The following is a 19,521-nucleotide window of genomic DNA, read 5'->3' as shown; positions in this document are numbered from 1 at the left end:
TCTGAACCCATTGGAAGGCTGATCAATGGTTAGAGATTATGACACTTTAGGAAGGAAAAAGAAACCTTCTGAGTTAATATTATGATAATAGCAGCCACAGTGACTGTACCAGACACTGTGAGAAGCCCTCTCATATATTATCTCACCAAACCTTCTTTTTTTTTAACCAGTTTCATTCACTTTTTTTTCTCATATAAAATTACGTGGTAGCTACCACTGGAGCCTGGGTCCTTGCATGGAGACTGGTGTGGGTCCTTACAAGATGGTCAGTGAATTCCTGATACAGAGACTAGGAGAACACCGTCTCTTTCCAGAGATCAGTTGGAAAAGGCATCAAAAGTGGCCTTAGTGGAGTTGCCCAGGGTGGCGGTGCAGCCCCTGGCAGAGGTGTAACAGTCATCAGTGCCAGCCATCATCAGGAGCGTCTTGGGCACAGGGGCCAAGACGATGCCAGTGCCCCTGAGGGCAGGGATGAGGTACACCAGCACTGAGCCACAGCAGCCAGTCACCTTGCAAGGGACAGTGTGGGGCTTGCTGATCTTGTTTCCCCAGTAGCCCATTGTCACATGGGACAATGGAGAGCTTGGCCAGGATGATGGCCCCTATGACCAGGAGAGCAGTGGCTACCTTCTTAGAGCACTTGACACCCAAACTGACGTGTCTGTTGTGATCCCCAGTGGCAGCAAATGCCTTGAACCTGGTCCGCTAGCCAGCACGGACCTGCTTTTGCACAGACATAGTCTTCAAAACCTCATCCTTGAGGGATGTCCCCAGGAAAAAGACAATGATCTCAGATTCCTTGATGAGCAAAGAGAAGAGGTAGATCTCCTCCATGAACTTGATCTCCATGTCCTTGACCAGAGGGCCCAGCTTGGTACTGAGGAGCCACTCCTTGTCCTCGGCCTTACCTCCAAGAGTGCCATGGCGTTTACCCCAGCCCCCCAGCCCTGACCCTGGCCCAATGGCCCTGGACACCACTGCCAAAGTCTCTGTGGATGCCACCACAGCCTCCTATTCCAGGGCCTTCAGGGCCTCCGGGCCCTCCCACAGCACCAGGGTCAGCCTTCATTTGGTGTTTTTACAAAGAAGCCTCACCAAACCTTCTTAAGTCTCTATTTTACATATGGAGGAAATGAGGCTTAGAGTGATCAATTGCCCAAGATTACACAACGAAAAACACTTTCCTAAGACACTTGGATGTGAATGAGGATATACCTGATTCCAAAGACCTCATTGTTTCTGTCCCCTCAGTTCCTCTCAGGTTTCATTGAGCAAGATAGGCTATGGAGACAGGGGGCGGGAGACTTAGTGTGCAGCTTTTATTACATCATTGATTCTCAGTCTTGGCTTCACATTAGATTCACCCAGGGAGTGGCTTAAAATCTCATTGGTTCCAGTGAGAAGCTAAGGTTGAGAACCACTTATTAGATGCACCCCCAAAGTATCCTAGAATACAGAGTTGGTGTCATCTTAAAAGCTAGCGTTACCTCCTCCTTATGCTTTAAGGAGATTTCATCATGGATGATCTGGTGACTATTTTGAGCATTTTATTTACAACTTGATATTCATATTGACCTAACAGAAATGGTAACTAAACGTAAATAGAACATAGCAGCTTCAGTAAGCTTAGGAATCCTCATGTAGTGGAAAGTCATCACTCTGAACAGAGTTAGAAAACCTAAGTTCAAGTTATAGTCCTGTCACTTACCACCTATGTGACTTGATCTTGAAATTCCTCCTTAATCTGAAGGAAGCCAACTAGATTTTTGAGCAGCAGAATGACATGCTGGGGTAGGGGTGGGGAGAACCTCTTTCTAAAATACCAGAGGTTGGAGACAAAGATGTTGTTCAAGGGTTATGAGGGTACTGATAATTCTGCCTTTACCACCCACCTTTGTGAAATTAAAGTTAAGGGAAGCAATCTGATGCTGATTTTGGCTCAAAAGTTAGACGAGCCTGTTTTTGTAACAGTTCCTTAAATGGAACCACATACATTGTTAGTCTTAGTTCTTTCAAAATGAAGATGCAAGACCCAAGCCTACCAGGGCAGTGACATAGCAAGAACCTGCGTAACTTCAAGCATCCTAAGGATCCTATCCATCAGGGAACCGAAAGCCAGGACTCCTTTGCCAAGGACTGCTGATCTGCTTCTTCCCTGTTCAGTCTCCTCGTCTCTGACAATAAATACAGACTTTAATTCAGAGTGTGCATGTGAGGTCACCCCAACTCTACTGCCCCCCTGCTCCTAGATTGACAGAGAAGTACTAGATGTGAGATGTCAACTGGGAGAAAGGTGGTGCAGTGGGAAGAAATAATCACCTCTCACATACATGGAGGCAGTTTAAGAGCCAAGAACCTCACTGCTACCCAGTTGCTATGTTCTGGTTCCCTGTCAGAAAAAAAGAATAGTCTTGTGTCCTGCCTACTCTCCATTTTAATCATACAGCCCCCTTTGCAAACTTTCCTTCACAAGCATCAGGCAGGCTCGTGATTTCTGCCAGATCTGGCTCCTCCATATTCTGGAGAAACGCCAGTGTGCTTGTGTCCTTTAAGGTGGCTTAGCAATGAGACCACAGGAGGCAGGGCGAGCAGCTGAGGATTTCACAGGTGACTCTTGCTTCTCCCTGTTGTCTTTGTTTCCACCCTCTTTTCACCTCATTTTAGTCTTCTGTAAAGTGTTGGTCTCAATTTTTATGTTACAAAGCTTGTGTTTGTGCCCATCCCATTGTAAACCACCTTAAATCCGTTCTGAGAGCATGAAAGGCATATGTCAGAAACAGTTTTGTCACTTTGGACCTCCACGTCTGTGGCGGGAGACTGGCAGCCACCAGTCAGGTGTGTGCCTGAGTGAGGGTCTGAGCTGTGGACACATCTGGAGGCTAACTGACATGGAGGCACCCAACAAACCTGGTCAGGCATCTGACAGACTCCTACCATGCTAAAGGAGCACAGAGGGTGAGCTGGTACCCAGAACATCATGTCACTCAGCCTCATCTTCAGGGGAGCGTGGCCAGGACACTTGTTTACTACGAGTTGTACAGAATAGAAGTATTAGGGTTTTGATAGTGGATCCTAGCAGCACTTTTGTGAAACAGCATAAGGTGGAGAGAATGGGGGATCAAGGTTAGAGAGACCAGAGTCTGAACCTCAGACAGGGCAGAGACACAAAATCCATCACCAAGAGAAGGTGTGTGCTTTCTTTGCCATGCCAACACATAACCATACCTCCCAAGATCCCTGCACCCCCACCTCGCCAAACAGAGCCTGGCAGGCCCAGCTCAGAAAGGGGCTTAAAGGAGCCAAGCAGCCTCCTTAACTGTAGTTGTAGTTGTCAGATCTTACTTTAAATGTCATATAACCATTTTTTACACAGATATAAATTTCTAATTTGGCTTTTTCGTTTACACATTTCTTTGACATATGTGCTAAGCACATGCTTGGGGAAAAAAACCTAGTTTAATTCTGATTTTCTCCCTTTAAAACAATCAGCATTTCACACTCTAGTGCATAATTCATTAAGTAAACCAAAGTTTTTTTTTTTTTTTGAGCTCATGGGAGGGAGGGCAAGTGTGAAGATATACTTTTTGTGGGTCATATCAAGAATTCCATGGTTAGACCTGTTTTGATCCAGGTGACTTTCATGGCACAGATATTCAGCCGAAGTATCTGAATATCCCTGCTTAGCATTTGGAAATGGTTGCAAAAAAGAAAGATGCTACAACATGCTGCTTCAAGGCACTTTGTTTTTTCTTTACCTCCTACGGTAGGAAAGTAGGACTTTGTTTAAGCACACACCTTTCTTTCCTGTCAGTCAGACAGTGATCACAGCCCAAGTGGTGAGTGTCAGCTGAAGTTATTTACCTCATCATCTCTATTTGAGGCATATGCATCATTGGTACTGAGCATCTTTAATTGCTATCTTAAATTCTTCAAAAAGATTTATTGTGGCTCAGCCTCCAAAGGTTGTGTTGTGTGCAGAGGGCATAGAAGCAGAGCATCAGAGCAGAAATTTGATATTTGTGAAACAAGTGTTCATCATTTAAGAATGGTCTCCATTCCATATACCAGAGCAACGGTCAAGTTCTAAATGGGACTAAAGGAAAGATGACCCTTACAAAACAGTTGAAACTGGGTTGTGTTTTGTTGCTGAAATATTTGCAAAAGAGTTGGCAATTATGTAGCACATGATGTAAGTGAAGGGATGCATGATGAAAGTGTCTAGATAAGTCTAAAGGCACTCCCTCAGTAGCATAGAATAAAAATTGTAAATGTAAGAAAGCATTGTGTTATAGTGTAATTGGCAGTATGTTTTCTTTCTTACTGGGACATAAAACAATAGTATGTTGTCTCTTATGTTTGATGAAATGTACTTAAAACAGAAGAGCTTGAATTTCCTTAGGTAAATATTCTATCTATTGCCTGGATAGATAGCACAGTTAGCACAGGATAACTTATAAAATTCACTCCCAGAATCTGACCACAAGCTGATGCAACCTCAGATGGTTTGAGTGTGAACAACAAAGATTTCATGGAATCCTAGAATGAGTAATCTGTAAAGGAGTCTTAGGGATTCTATGGTCTTACAGATGGAGCTGCTGGAGCCCAGAATTCAGAAGCCTCTCTTCAGTCACTGGACACATATTTAATCAGTGGATCATGAGAATGTGAGGCATGGATGCCCTTTTCCCAGTGCTCCCAGTGGACATTTTGGCTTCGAGGGGCATGGACAGGAGAGGGGAGAAATGGGAAGGGATGGAGTTTAAGGTTGGGCAGCTGTTCATTTGTCCCTTATTTAACGATTTGTTTTCTGTGGATGCCTTCTCTACAGTTCCCCTCCTTACATTTCCCTTATCCCTCCACTGTGCCCCTCACCACTGTCCCCCCAACAACCCTGTAATTTTTTCTTTGCTTTTGTCCACTATTCTCCTCCCTTCTCACCCATCTTCTAAGCCTTGAAGTGGCAGATCAGTTGAAGTGGGGGAGGGAATAGGAAGACATATGTGAAGAAAGCAACACAGACAGGAGGCATCGAAGAAACACTTTAAAAATTTAACTGAGGTACTTCCCTGGTAATCCAGTGAGTAAGAATTTACCTGCCAACGCAGGGGACATGAGTTCAATACGTGGTCTGGGAAGATTTCATGTCCTGCAGAGCAACTAAGCCCATGCACCATAACTATTGAGCCCACTCTCTAGAGCCTGTGCTCTGCAACAAGAGAAGGCACTGCAATGAGAAGCCCACGCACAGCAATGGAGAGTAGTCCCTGCTCACCACAGCCAAAGGAAGCCCACATGCAGCAATAAAGACTCAGTTCAGTTCAGTTCAGTCGCTCAGTCGTGTCCAACTCTTTGCGACCCCATGAATCACAGCACGCCAGGTCTCCCTGTCCATCATCAACTCCCGGAGTTCACCCAGACTCACGTCCATTGAGTCTGTGATGCCATACAGCCATCTCATCCTCTGTCATCCTCTTCTCCTCTTGCCCCCAATTCCCCCCAGCATCAGAGTCTTTTCCAATGAGTCAATTCTTCGCATGAGGTGGCCAAAGTACTGGAGTCTCAGCTTTAGCACCATTCCTTCCAAAGAAATCCCAGGGCTGATCTTCAGAATGGACTGGTTGGATCTCCTTGCAGTCCAAGGGACTCTCAAGAGTCTTCTCCAACACCACAGTTCAAAAGCATCAATTCTTCGGCGCTCAGCCTTCTTCACAGTCCAACTCTCACATCCATACATGACCACAGGAAAAACCATAGCCTTGACTAGACGGACCATTGTTGGCAAAGTAATGTCTCTGCTTTTCAATATGCTATCTAGCTTGGTCAGAACTTTCCTTCCAAGGAGTAAGCGTCTTTTAATTTCATGGCTGCAGTCACCATCTGTAGTGATTTTGGAGCCCATAAAAATAAAGTCTGACACTGTTTCCACTGTTTCCCCATCTATTTCACATGAAGTGATGGGACCGGATGCCATGATCTTCGTTTTCTGAATGTTGAGCTTTAAGCCAACTTTTTCACTCTCCACTTTCACCTTCATCAAGAGGCTTTTTAATTCCTCTTCACTTTCTGCCCTAAGGGTGGTGTCATCTGCATATCGGAGGTTATTGATATTTCTCCTGAGTGTGAAATATCAAAAAAGTTATTGATATTTGGCTGTGCTAAAGACTCAGCACAGCCAAAAATAACTAATTAATTACTGTTTTAAAAAAATTAACTGGGGAAATTCCCTAGCGGTCCAGTGGTTAGGATTCCACTTTTTCACTGCTGAGGGCCTGGGTTCAATTGAGGAACCAAGATCCCACAAGTGAGGCAAAAAAAAAAAGAAAGTTAACTGGAAAATTTTCCATCTCAGCTCCTACCCTACTCTAGAGCAGGAGTTGGCAAACTACAGTCTTCTGCCTCTTCTTGTAAATAAAGTTTTATTGAATTACAGCAGCATGCATTCATTTACATCTTGTATGTGTCTGTTTCTACACAGTGATGGCAGAATTGGGTGTCCACATAGCCCAAAATGTTTACTAGTTTGGTGTAGACAACTGTTTCCCCAAGAGTAGTCTGCAGAGGTCTCCTTGTGCAAAATGTTAGAGAGGTATCTCTGGAAAGAAAAAGCTTCTTGGGTCAAATATTTTGGAAACTCTGCTTTTTAATCAGAGGATTTCTTAGATCCTTTAATACGCTAACAGGCACTGTGAATTTCTGAGAGGTAGCTGAAGTATACAGCATTTTCCCAGGTTAATTTGGGAACCCTTTTCTCACAGAGCACCTTATGGGTATAGAGTTCCTCAAAAGACACTATGGAAAATGGTTCTCATTCAGTATCCAAGATATATTATTAATATTAAGTGAGAAAAGCAAGATGTATCCATTACACACCCATCAGTGTAAAGCATGAAGAAGGAAACTGTGGTTAAGTGTTTGCTTGTAAATGTTTCAATCATCTCTTGAAAGATCCATAGTGAATTGGTAGTACCACTCACTTCGAGGTGTGTTGAGGCTGGGAGATAGGCTTTTCACTGTATTGATTATCTGCATTTTGACTTTGGGATCATGCCAATGTACTTCATTATCTAAACAGTCTGTCCATCAACATAATTAAATTTTAAAACAAAAATGTAAAATGATAAAACACTTTGGAAAACAGTTTGCCAATTTTTAACAAAGTTAAATATATACATACTGTATGTCTCGGCAGTTCTTCTCCTAGGTATTTACAGAAGAGAAATGTAAACATATGTGCATGCATACACATACTATAAATAAAATGATGGGAGAGCAGAGACAGGCTTCCATATAAAGATGTGTTGGTTATGTACCTGCAGCCTCCTCCATTGTGACACTGCCCCATGGAGCCCCTTCTTCCCAGCTCTCTCATACCACTTCCCTAGAAAGAAATGTGGCATGAGTTTGGCACATTCACAGTGGTTTCTACCCACACCACGTGCATGGCCTTCTGTGGACTAGCATCCCTCTGTATGACCCCATTGAAGACTAATGGCAGAATTTGGACTTTATCAATTGAAAAGCATCCATTTGGTAAGAGCACAGGAGAAAATAAAGACCACAAATCCAAAGGGCAAAATCATGGAGTCAAGTGTAGAGTCTTTTCCTAATGGAGGAGGATCCCTGCATTTCCCCCCACCACCACCCTGTAATCCTCCACTGGCTCACAGTGCTCTCAGAAAGGACTATATTTACAGGCTGACCCTCTTGTCACGGGCTGGCTCAGGAGTTGCTGCTTCTCTCTTGCAGTCTGTTTCAGGACCTGAGCTGCCCAGTTGGCACCACATCCACAACCCACGGAATAATAACCACACCTTTCTAAGGTTGTGCTTTACAAATGCAAATTAAGTTCACTGCTGGCAGACAGCTCAAATTCCATTTGTTCTTGGCTCACTTTTGCTTAAAAAGGTACAGAGACCAAAAAACCTAGCCAGAGCTGGAGGGCATCATTTGCAGAAAATGCAGCATCTGAAGGAGCCAGGCAGAGCAGGATGGAGTATTGCTGTAGCTCACCTATTTTTATTTCAAATTTACTAACTGCCTGGACCATTTTCTTTGTGGCCTCTGCAACTACATTTTCTCCATTATTATCCTGTGGATGACATAGTCTCCTCCTCCAATAGAACAGGTCACTGATTCCTCTGCATTCCCTTTGGGCAGTACCTTTCAAAATTTGGTGAAATTAGAATCACCTGGAGGTTTTTTAAAACACATACACACATACACACACACACACACACACACACAAACTGCCTAGTCTGTTCCCTGAGTTCCTGATTCAGTAGGTTTGGAATTGGGATCCAAGAGTCTCTATTTCTAGCAAGTTCCCAGGTGATGCTGATGCTCCTGGTGATCCACACTCAGAGTAGCTCTTCTCACGGTACATATACCTCTATCATGGTATCTGTTATATTCTGCTTTCATTGTTCCTTTTGTAGGAAGGACTTAGATCAGTACTGTCTCATAGAAATGTAACCTATGTATATAATTTTAAATTTTATAGTAGCTAGTAATATATTAATAAACATGATACAATTAATTTTAACAATACATTTTATTAATAATCAAATATACCCAAAATATTATCACTTCAACATGTAACCAATACCAAAATAAATATTAATCAGATATTCTATATTTTTTGTACTAAGTAATCAAAATTAGGTATATATTTTATACCTAGAGCACATTTCAGTTTGAACTAAGCACATGTGGAGTGCTCCATGGCCACATGTGGTCAGTGGCTACCACACTGGGTGGGACAGCCTGAGGTCATGCTCACCGTGTACCAGAGAGTGTTGTAAACCCTTTAATTCATTTAATATATATTTAACCTTGTATATTAACTCTAGCCCCTCATGATAACCATAGGGGGTAAACAGTGTTATTAATCTCATTTTACAAGTAAGGAAACTAAGGCCCAGAAAGCTTTAGGTAACTTGCCCAGGACCCCTGAGCCAGAAATTGGGGGAAAGGGGGCTGGAGCTTGGCCTCTGGCTTCAGGGTCAGCCACATTTCCACAAGGCCCTCATGCTCAACCACAACTCCCTGCAAATACCACTTCAGTATTCTTGCCTTGAGAACCCCATGAACAGTATGAAAAGGCAAAAAGATAGGACACTGAAAGATGAACTCCCCAGGTCGGTAGGTGCCCAATATGCTACTGGAGATCAGTGGAGAAATAACTCCAGAAAGAATGAAGGGATGGAGCCAAAGCAAAAACAACATCCAGTTGTGGATGGGACTGGTGATAGAAGCAAGGTTCAATGCTGTAAAGAGCAATATTGCATAGGAACCTGGAATGTTAGCTCCATGAATCAAGGCAAATTGGAAGTGGTCAAACAGGAGATGACAAGAGTGAACATCGACATTCTAGGAATCAGCGAACTAAGATGGACTGGAATAGGTGCATTTAACTCAGATGACCACTATGTCTACTACTGTGGACAGGAATCCCTTAGAAGAAATGGAGTAGCCATCATGGTCAACAAAAGAGTCCAAAAGGCCGTACTTGGATGCAGTCTCAAAAATGACAGAATGATCTCTGTTCATTTCCAAGGCAAACCATTCAATATCACGGTAATCCAAGTCTATGCCCAACAGGTAACACTGAAGTAGCTGAAGTTGAACAGTTCTATGAAGACCTATAAGACCTTCTAGAACTAACACCCCAAAAAGATGTCCTTTTCATTACAGAGGACTGGAATGCAAAAGTAGGAAATCTATGACAAAGGAGGCAAGAATATACAACGGAGAAAAGACAGTCTTTTCAATAAGGGGTGTTGGGAAAACTGGACAGCTAGCTATGTGTGAAAGAATGAAACTAGAACATTCTCTAAAACCAAAAACAAACTTAAAATGAATTAAAGACCTAAATATAAGACCAGATACTTTAAAACTCCTAGAGGAAAACACAGGCAGAACTCTTGGGCATAAATCACAACAGTATCATTTTTGGATCCATCTCCTAGAGTCATGAAAGTAAAAACAAAAACAAAAGAACAAATTGGACCTAATTACACTTAAAAGCTCTTACACAGTGAAGGAAAGAAACCATCAGCAAAACAGAAGGATAACCTACAGAATGAGATAAAATATTTGCAGATAATGTGACTGATAAGGGATTAATTTCCAAAATAAACAGATAGCCTATACAGCCCAATATAAAAAAACAAAAACAAAAAATGAGCAACCCAATCAAACAGCAGGCTTATGAAAATACACTAAACATCATAATTATTAGAGAAATGCAAATCAAAAATGCAATTATTAGAGAAATGCAAATCAAAACTATAAAGCATACCTAACATTGATTAGTAGAAAGTCAAAGTGTTAGTCACTCAGTATCTGACTCTTTGCCACCCCGTGGACTGTAGCCTGCCAGGCTCTTCTGTCCATGGAATTTTCCAGACAAGAATACTGGAGTGGGTAGCTATTCCCTTCTCCAGGGATCTTCCTGACCCAGGGACTGAACCCAGGGCTCCCACATTGCAGGCAGATTCTTTACCATCTGAGCCACCAGGGCAATCAGAATGGTCATCATCAAAAAAATCTACAAATAAATGCTGGGGAGTGTGTGGAGAAAAGGGAACCCTCCTACACTATTTAAGTGTGTGTGTGTGCTAAGTCACTTCAGTCGTGTCCAACTCTGTGTGACCCTATGGACTGTATTCTGCCAGGCTCCTCTGTCCATGGAATTTTCCAGGCAAGAATACTGCAGTGGTTTGCCATGCCCTCCTCCAGGGGATGTTCCCCACCCAGCGATCGAACCCGCATCTCCTGCCTTTCCTGCATTGGCAAGCAGATTCTTTACCACTAGCACCGTCTGGGAAGCCCATACTATTTACACTGGGATGTAAATTGGTGATGCCACTGTGGAGAACAGTATGAAGGTTCTTCAAAAAAACTAAAAACAGAGTTGCCATATGATCCAACATTCTCACTCCTGGGCACATATCTGGAAAAACTCTAATCGGAGAAGATTCATGCACTCCAGTGTCATAGCAGCACTTATTTACAATAGCCAGGACATGGAAGCAACCTAAATATCCATCAACATATGAATGGATAAAGAAAATGTGGTACACATGTACAATTGACTACTACTCAGCCATAAGAAAGAATTAAATAATGCCATCTGCAGCAACGTTGTTGGAACTAAAGATGATCATACTAAGTGAAGTAAGACAGAGAAAGACAAATGTCATATAACGTCATTTACATATAGAATCTTAAAAAAATAATACAAGTCAAACTACGGCACAATAGCACTCATCTCTCACGCTAGTAAAGTAATGCTTAAAATTCTCCAAGCCAGGCTTCAGCAATACATGAACCGTGAACTTCCAGATGTTCAAGCTGGTTTTAGAAAAGGCAGAGGAACCAGAGATCAAACTGCCAACATCCGCTGGATCATCGAAAAAGCAAGAGAGTTCCAGAAAAACATCTATTTCTGCTTTGTTGACTATGCCAAAGCCTTTGACTGTGTGGATCACAATAAACTGTGGGAAATTCTGAAAGAGATGGGAATACCAGACCACCTGACCTGCCTCTTGAGAAACCTGTATGCAGGTCAGGAAGCAACAGTTAGAACTGGACATGGAACAACAGACTGGTTCCAAATAGGAAAAGGAGTACGTCAAGGCTGTATATTGTCACCCTGCTTATTTAACTTATATGCAGAGTACATCATGAGAAACGCTGGGCTGGAGGAAGCACAAGCTGGACTCAAGATTGCCGGGAGAAACATCAATAACCTCAGATATGCAGATGACACCACCTTTGTGGCAGAAAGTGAAGAAGAACTAAAGAGCCTCTTGATGAAAGTGAAAGAGGAGAGTGAAAAAGTTGGCTTAAAGCTAAGAAACTAAGATCATGGCATCTGGTCCCATCACTTCATGGCAAAAAGATGGGGAAACAGTGGAAACAGTGTCAGACTTTATTTTTTTGGGCTCCAAAATCACTGCAGATGGTGACTGCAGCCATGAAATTAAAAGATGCTTACTCTTTGGAAGGAAAGTTATGACCAACCTAGACAGCATATTAAAAAGCAGAGACATTACTTTGTCAACAAAGGTCCGTCCAGTCAAGGCTATGGTTTTTCCAGTGGTCATGTATGGATGTGAGAGTTGGACTATAAAGAAAGCTGAGTGCTGAAGAATTGAAGCTTTTTAACTGTGGTGTTGGAGAAGACTCTTGAGATTCCCTTGGACTGCAAGGAAATCCAACCAGTCCATCCTAAAGGAGATCAGTCCTGGGTGTTCATTGGAAGGACTGATGCTGAGGCTGAAACTCCAATACTTTGGTCACCTCATGTGAAGAGTTGACTCATTGGAAACGACTGTGATGCTGGGAGGGATTGGGGGCAGGATGAGAAGGGGATGACAGAGGATGAGATGGCTGGATGGCATCACCAAGTTGATGGACAGGAGTTTGGGTAAACTTTGGGAATTGGTGATGGACAGGGAGGCCTGCTGTGCTGTGATTCATGGGGTCGCAAAGTGTTGGACATGACTCAGTGACTGAACTGAACTGAGTATTATAATATACTCAATTTCTTGTATAACCTGTACTGGAAAAGAATCTGAAAAATAGGTAGATTGATAGATGTAGATACTGAATCATTTTGCTGTACCCCTGAATGTGTACATCTGAAACTAAGACAACATTTTAAATCATCTATGCTTTAATCAAAAGACATGAATGTGAACTGAGGTAAAATAAGTGTATGGAAAAATTAAGTAGGGTCAGAGGATGAAGGGTGTGATGTGGGACAGTCAGGAGGAGCCTCCATTGAGTGGAGAGGCCCTGAGGGATAATTTTTGAAATCGCAACATGGAAGTCAGTGTGGCTGAACCAGAGTGGGGGTGGGGCAGGCAATAAATGAGGTCAGAGCAAAGGTCAATGGCATTGTTAATACTTGGGCTTTTGCTCTAAATGAACTGGAAATCCTAGAGAGTTTTGAGCATAGAAATAACATGTAATAACTATTATGTGTTTATCAAGTAATAACTATTACGTGTTTATCATGTAATAACTATTACATGTTTATCATGTTTAACGTCATTTTCTCTGAACAGTATTTCTGCCCCCCACTTTTAAGCCTTCTGGGAAATTCCATTATGTCTCAGTCCACTCCAGACTCTGATTAAATGCTCTTTTTTTCTGAGCCACCCAGGCAGAGTTAGGTCTGAGGACTTCAATCCCAAATCCATTTCCCCTGGGCCAGCAGCCTCATCTCCTCATAGCCCACATTTTACTCTAGCAGTTGCTACAGAAATTAGGCACATAGAAAAGCAAGCAGACAGCACCTGCACGCCACATTTTTCTCATTCTAACCCCACCTTCCCTGCCACAGCCACATGAAAAGATTGTGAGCAGCACACAGCCCTCCTGTTACATGCACACTCCTGCCATGTGAGCAGGATAACATCCCAAGAGGCAGGCACCTTTTGACTAATGAGGGATGGAGCCAGATTTTTCCCTCTCCTGTCCCCTGCAGGGACATAAGATCCTACTTTGCTCCTCCAAGGATTCTTAGTGAGACTGCATCCCAGTTGTCCACAGTGGTGATCAGCTCAGTAACATATGTTCTTTCTCCCTTTCACTTTTTCACTCTTTTCAGTCGCCTACACAAGTTCCCTGAAACGACTCTCCAAAATTTAAGCCATATGTCAGCTTACTTTGGGGAGAAAAAAACAGGGTTAAAACATCCCTCTCCTTTCACCTTACTCTGCTCCTGCTTCTTTCAAAAAATTTCATGTCAGCTTCAGCCTCAAGGAACAGAAGACGAACACCAATAACCCCTTCTCTAGCAAGACCATACCCCACCCACTCCTGCTGGACAGACCCAGCCACTGTCTTGGCTGATCTCAGGTCCACAACTTTTCTCTGGCTACTTTCCTACATCCATAATAATTTTTTCCTTTCAACCATTTTTTCAAAGATCAGTTCAAATCTCAGTGATTTTCCTAACAGCTTGCTTCTCTAAATGGCTAAAGTGGAAGTTGTTGTTCTGCTTGTGAGATCTCATCTGCTGTCTTATAATAACTATTTTTGTGTGTTAAGTGTCCTTTCAACTTGATTATGGGATCCTTCAGGGAAGAAACACCATCTTACATTTTAATCATGGAATTATAAGACTTCATGGTTGGGAAGAATCTCAAAACTCATTCATAGAGGACCAGGATTACGATGCCATATCTGATTCTAACTTCATGACTTTCAGAGACTCACTTCATTTCTTTGGACCTGCAGAATGAGGATGAACTCCAAGCCACTTCAAAAGTCAACCATTTCATGATTTCGTGAAAAGACAAATAGTCATTTTAACAAAGAAGGAACCAACAAACAGCCCAAAGAGAGAAAATGACCTTCTCAGGTTCATAGACTCAATGGCCAAAATGTAATTAGAAGTTCAATCTCTTGATCTCTGGCCTGCTGGGAGCTATTTTGGAAAGCCCTTTGACTCTCCTACAACACCACTATGAACCTCAAGAAAATGCTCAATGAAAACATACAGATTGACTTACTAAGAAACTAAACTCTCCAGAAAGATGCAACTGACCACAATCTTTGAATATTCTTAAACACTTATTACTTATCACAGAATTGTACATTACTTCTCCATTTCAATTTCTAGGCACTGATTCCTTTTATGTCATGCCAAAGGTTAGCTTTCATTTCTCTCTATTAATAAAGTCTTATTCTTAACTTTGGAACTGTCTGACAAGCTCTGCTGTCCCGGACATGTTTTTGATTTTCCACTTGCTCTTATCTTTTTCACAAAGACAAGTTATAGCAGAGGCATATGAATCTCTTTAGACTTCTGTTTCCTTACCTGTAAACAAAAGTTGTGGAAATGAATGTTCTCTAAAGGTTTTTCTGACTCTAAGATTATTTGAGAAGATTGGACTTATCTCAATCTATAGCAGTAAAATGTGGAAACTGTGACCAAGATCTCTTGTAATAATTAAACAAATAGTTAAAACTGCTAATTTCTGTTTTGTCCTTAAGCAGTTATATTTTTAAGTGACATTTTAAGCATAATTGATACACAGTGTCCTTGGCACAAGGACTAGTTAGAAAACTCAGTAGAATAATGAAGAAAAATTAATATTTTTTGCTGATAGTTCTTTGGAAGATCATTTAAATGAGTACAACTGTTTAGAAACAGAGATGGATGAGGCCCATTCAACTTGATAAATTCCTGTTTTGAGTGGAATTGGTGGAAAGGTGAGGGAGAGATTCGATTTTGTGTTTGGCATGGATAATTAGAGATAATTATTGAAGGACAATAAAAGTTTGTTTACTTTAAAAACAAAGAAACAAGTCAGGAGCCATCAAAAAATAGAATAGAAATCATAAAAGAAAGTGAGAAAAATAAGACCTAAATTTATATGAATAAATGTAACCAAAGTCTCTTATTAGGTGACAGAGATGTTCATCTAAAATAAAATATAGCTGATGTGCTCCATTAACCTAAAACATGACACAAAAGATTGGTAAATACAAGGATAGAGGAAAATCAGCAAAACTCAAGTAGAAATATATTTTATTCAAAGCTCAATTCAGACAAATTCATAACCTTAAAAGTTTTCATCATTTAATGAGGAAGAATGAAGATAAATTATCTGTGAATCCAGCTAAATTTTTTTTTAAAACAACAAAATATAATTAAAGCAAAAAGAGGAAAATAAAAAAGTAAGTAAAATTGTAAATTAGAAAAACAATCATACATATATTCAAACGTAAATTTCTTTCTTTTTTTTTTTTTTATGTTCCAGACAGCAAATTCAGGTACAAAAGCCAATTTCTTGAAAAAATAAAATGTATGCCTCTGACTGGCTTTCCAGGTGATGCTAGTGGTAAAGAACCTGCCTGCCAATGCAGGAGACATAAGAGACACGGGTTCAATCCCTGGATCAGGAAGATCCCTTGGAGGAGGGTACGGCAACCCACTCCAGTATTCTTGCCTGGAGAATCCCATGGACAGAGGAGGCTGCTGGGCTACAGTCCACAGGGTTGTAAGGAGTCAGATACAACTGAAGCAACTTAGCACACACACATGCCTTTGACAAGTATATTAAAACAATAAAAATTTGGTATGAGAAAAATATGTAACAGATGAGGAAATTTTTAAACACGGCTACACTTTGTACTATATGTTTAGTGTGAAAATTTTAACAAAATTTACAAGTTTCTAGAAAAATACAGTAATCAAAATTATATAGCAAAGCAGGTTGAACTGCAAGCATAGGAAGTATCTTTAAACTGTCAAATTTTAAAGTTTTTAAGGTGTGAAAGAATTATCTCCAAAAAAGACTATTTACATTTTATAAATAGTAAAAAAAAAAAAAGTTTAATGAATATCTTACATGCTGTATAAAGTTGTCCAGATCACAGAAAACACTTAAAGACTCTCCTTTTATATTACATAGCTCATGAAACCCAGTTACCAAAACCTAACCTGTTACCTTAAAACCACCATCTCAAACTTATAGGCCAATATTAATAATAAATACAGATATAACAATCTGAAACAAAGTTCTATCAAGATCAAATGAAGGTTATTCAAAGAATGCATAGATGAATTGCTCTTGCTGTTGCTGCTAAGTCGGTTCAGTTGTGTCCGACTCTGTGTGACCCCAGAGATGGCAGCCCACCAGGCTCCCCCGTCCCTGGGATTCTCCAGGCAAGAACACTGGAGTGGGTTGCCATTTCCTTCTCCAATGCATGGAAGTGAAAGGTTAAAGTGAAGTTGCTCAGTCGTGTCCAACTCTTAGCAACCCCATGGACTATAGCCTACCAGGCTCCTCTGTCCATGGGATTTTCCAGGCAAGAGTACTGGAGTGGGGTGCCATTGCCTTCTCTGTGAATTGCTCTTAGTATCTATTAATATAGGCCATGAAGTCTTAAGAAGAATAGTTGAATGACAAGCTCAATAGATTACATAAAAAATATTTGACAGTATTGTTGGAAAAGACTCTTGAGAGTCCCTTGGACTGCAAGGAGATCCAACCAGTCCATTCTGAAGGAGATCAGCCCTGGGATTTCTTTGGAAGGAATGATGTTAAGTTGAAACTCCAGTACTTTGGCCACCTCATGCGAAGAGTTGACTCATTGGAAAAGACTCCGATGCTGGGAGGGATTGAGGGCAGGAGGAGAAGGGGACGACAGAGGATGAGATGGCTGGATGGCATCACTGACTCGATGGACGTAAGTCTGAGTGAACTCCGGGAGTTGGTGATGGACAGGAAGGCCTGGCATGCTACAATTCATGGGGTCGCAAAGAGTCGGACATGACTGAGCAACTGAACTGAACTGAACTGAACTGAATATCCACTCCTTAAAAAAAAATCTCATAATTAGATTCAGAAGCATATTTCCTTAACTTAATAGCTGTTATTATATATAGTCATTTCCATTAAAACCAGGATTAAACAAAGATCCCCACTAACATCATGTTAGATTTAGTTAACCTTATTCTGGACATTCAAATCAATAAAATACAATAAAATAAAAGTAAGAATAATAAATGTATAAAAAAGTAATACAAAACTATTATTCATAGAAATATTGTTTTCCTGAAAAATTCTAAACTGTTATAGCAAATAAGAGATATTCGTAAAGGCTATGAACTGGACATGGAACAACAGACTGGTTCCAAATAGGAAAAGGAGTACATGAAGGCTGTATATTGTCACCCTGCTTATTTAAATTATATGCAAAGTACACCATGAGAAACGCTGGGCTGGAGGAAGCACAAGCTGGAATCAAGATTGCTGGGAGAAACATCAATAACCTCAGATATGCAGATGACACCACCCTTATGGCAGAAAGGGAAGAACTAAAGAGCCTCTTGATGAAAGTGAAAGTGGAGAGTGAAAAAGTTGGCTTAAAGCTCAACATTCAGAAAACTAAGATCATGGCATCCGGACCCATCACTTCATAGCAAATAGATGGGGAAACAGTGGAAACAGTGGCTGACTTTATTTTTCTGGGCTCCAAAATCACTGCAGATGGTGACTGCAGTCATGAAATTAAAAGACACTTACTCCTTGGAAGGAAAGTTATGACCAACCTAGATAGCATATTCAAAAGCAGAGACATTACTTTGCCAACAATGGTCCGTCTAGTCAAGGCTATGGTTTTTCCAGTGGTCATGTATGGATGTGAGAGTTGGACTATAAAGAAAGCTGAGCGCTGAAGAATTGATGCTTTTGAACTGTGGTGTTGGAGAAGACTCTTGAGAGTCCCTTGGACTGCAAGGAGATCCAACCAGTCCATTCTGAAGGACATCAGTCCTGGGTGTTCTTTGGAAGGACTGATGCTGAAGCTGAAACTCCAATACTTTGGCCACCTGATGCAAAGAGCTGACTCATTGGAAAAGACCCTGAGGCTGGAAAAGATTGAGGGCAGGAGGAGAAGGGGACAACAGAGGATGAGATGGTTGGATGGCATCATCGACTCGATGGACATGGGTTTGGGTGGGCTCCGGGAGTTGGTGATAGACAGGGAGGCCTGGCATGTTGTGGCTCATGGGGTCTCAAAGAGTCGGACATGACTGAGCGACTGAACTGAACTGAACTCTTCATAGATGAATTGACTGTAAGTGCGCGGGTTTACTTCTGGGTTCTCTGTCCTGTCCCACTGATCTATGTGTCTGTTTTTGTGCCAGTGCCATAGGCTGAAATCAGAGAGCCTGACTTCTCTATTTCTGCTCTTCTTTCTCAAGATCGCTTTAGCTATTCAGGGTCTTTTGTGTTTCCATACAAAGTTAAAATTTTTTTGCTCTAGTTCTGTGAAAAATGCCATTGGTATTTTGATAGGGATTGCACTGAATCTGTAGATTGCCTTGGGTAGGATGGTCATTTTAACAATATTGATTCTTACAGTCCAAGAATATGGTATATTTTTCCAACTGTTTGTGTCATCTTCAATATCTTTCATCACCTTATAGTTTGTGGAATACATGTGTTTTGCCTCCTTAAGTAGATTTATTCCTAGGTATTTTATTCTTTTGGATGTGATGGTAAGTGGCATTGGTTCCTTAATTTCTTTGTCTGATCGTTCATTGTTAGTATATGGAAATGCAACAAATTTCTGTATAATTTTGTTTCCTGCAACTTTACCGAACTCACTGATGAGCTCTAGTAGATTTCTGGTAGCATCTTTAGGTTTTCCTATGTATATAGTACTATGTCATCTGCGAACGGTGACAATTTTACTTCTTCCTTTTCACTTTGGATTCCTTTTATTTATTTTTCTTCTCTGACTGTCATGGCTAAAACTTCTAAGACTATTGAATAAAAGTGAGGAAAGTGGACATCCCTGTCTTGTTCCTGATCTTAGAGGAAATACTTTTAGCTTTTCATCACTGAGTATGATGTTGGCTGTAGGTTTGTCATATATAACCTTTATTATGTTGAGATATGTTCCCTCTTGGCCCACTTTTGGTGTCTTTTTAAAATAATTTATTTCCTGGCACCAACAGATTTGCTCAACTCAGAGTTGCCACAAACC

At 41.2% G+C, this 19,521-nt stretch overlaps 1 protein-coding gene and 1 pseudogene across 9 annotated transcripts in view; both read right to left on the bottom strand.

The window, feature by feature from the left end:
- TMEM108 (transmembrane protein 108) overlaps positions 1 to 19,521 on the bottom strand; it is a 388,322-nt gene that overhangs the window by 36,739 nt on the left and 332,062 nt on the right. The gene's annotated exons all lie outside the window — the stretch shown is intronic.
- LOC147379100 (small ribosomal subunit protein uS5 pseudogene) lies at positions 200 to 1,069 on the bottom strand (annotated as a pseudogene).

The sequence above is a fragment of the Bos grunniens genome, chromosome 1, assembly GCF_055505025.1.
Source record: "Bos grunniens cultivar Pamir isolate PY7600 chromosome 1, Bosgru_T2T1.0, whole genome shotgun sequence".
Taxonomy (NCBI): domain Eukaryota; kingdom Metazoa; phylum Chordata; class Mammalia; order Artiodactyla; family Bovidae; genus Bos; species Bos grunniens.
The sequence above is the reverse complement of the archived record's forward strand: the minus strand, read 5'-3'. Positions and strand labels throughout refer to the sequence as shown.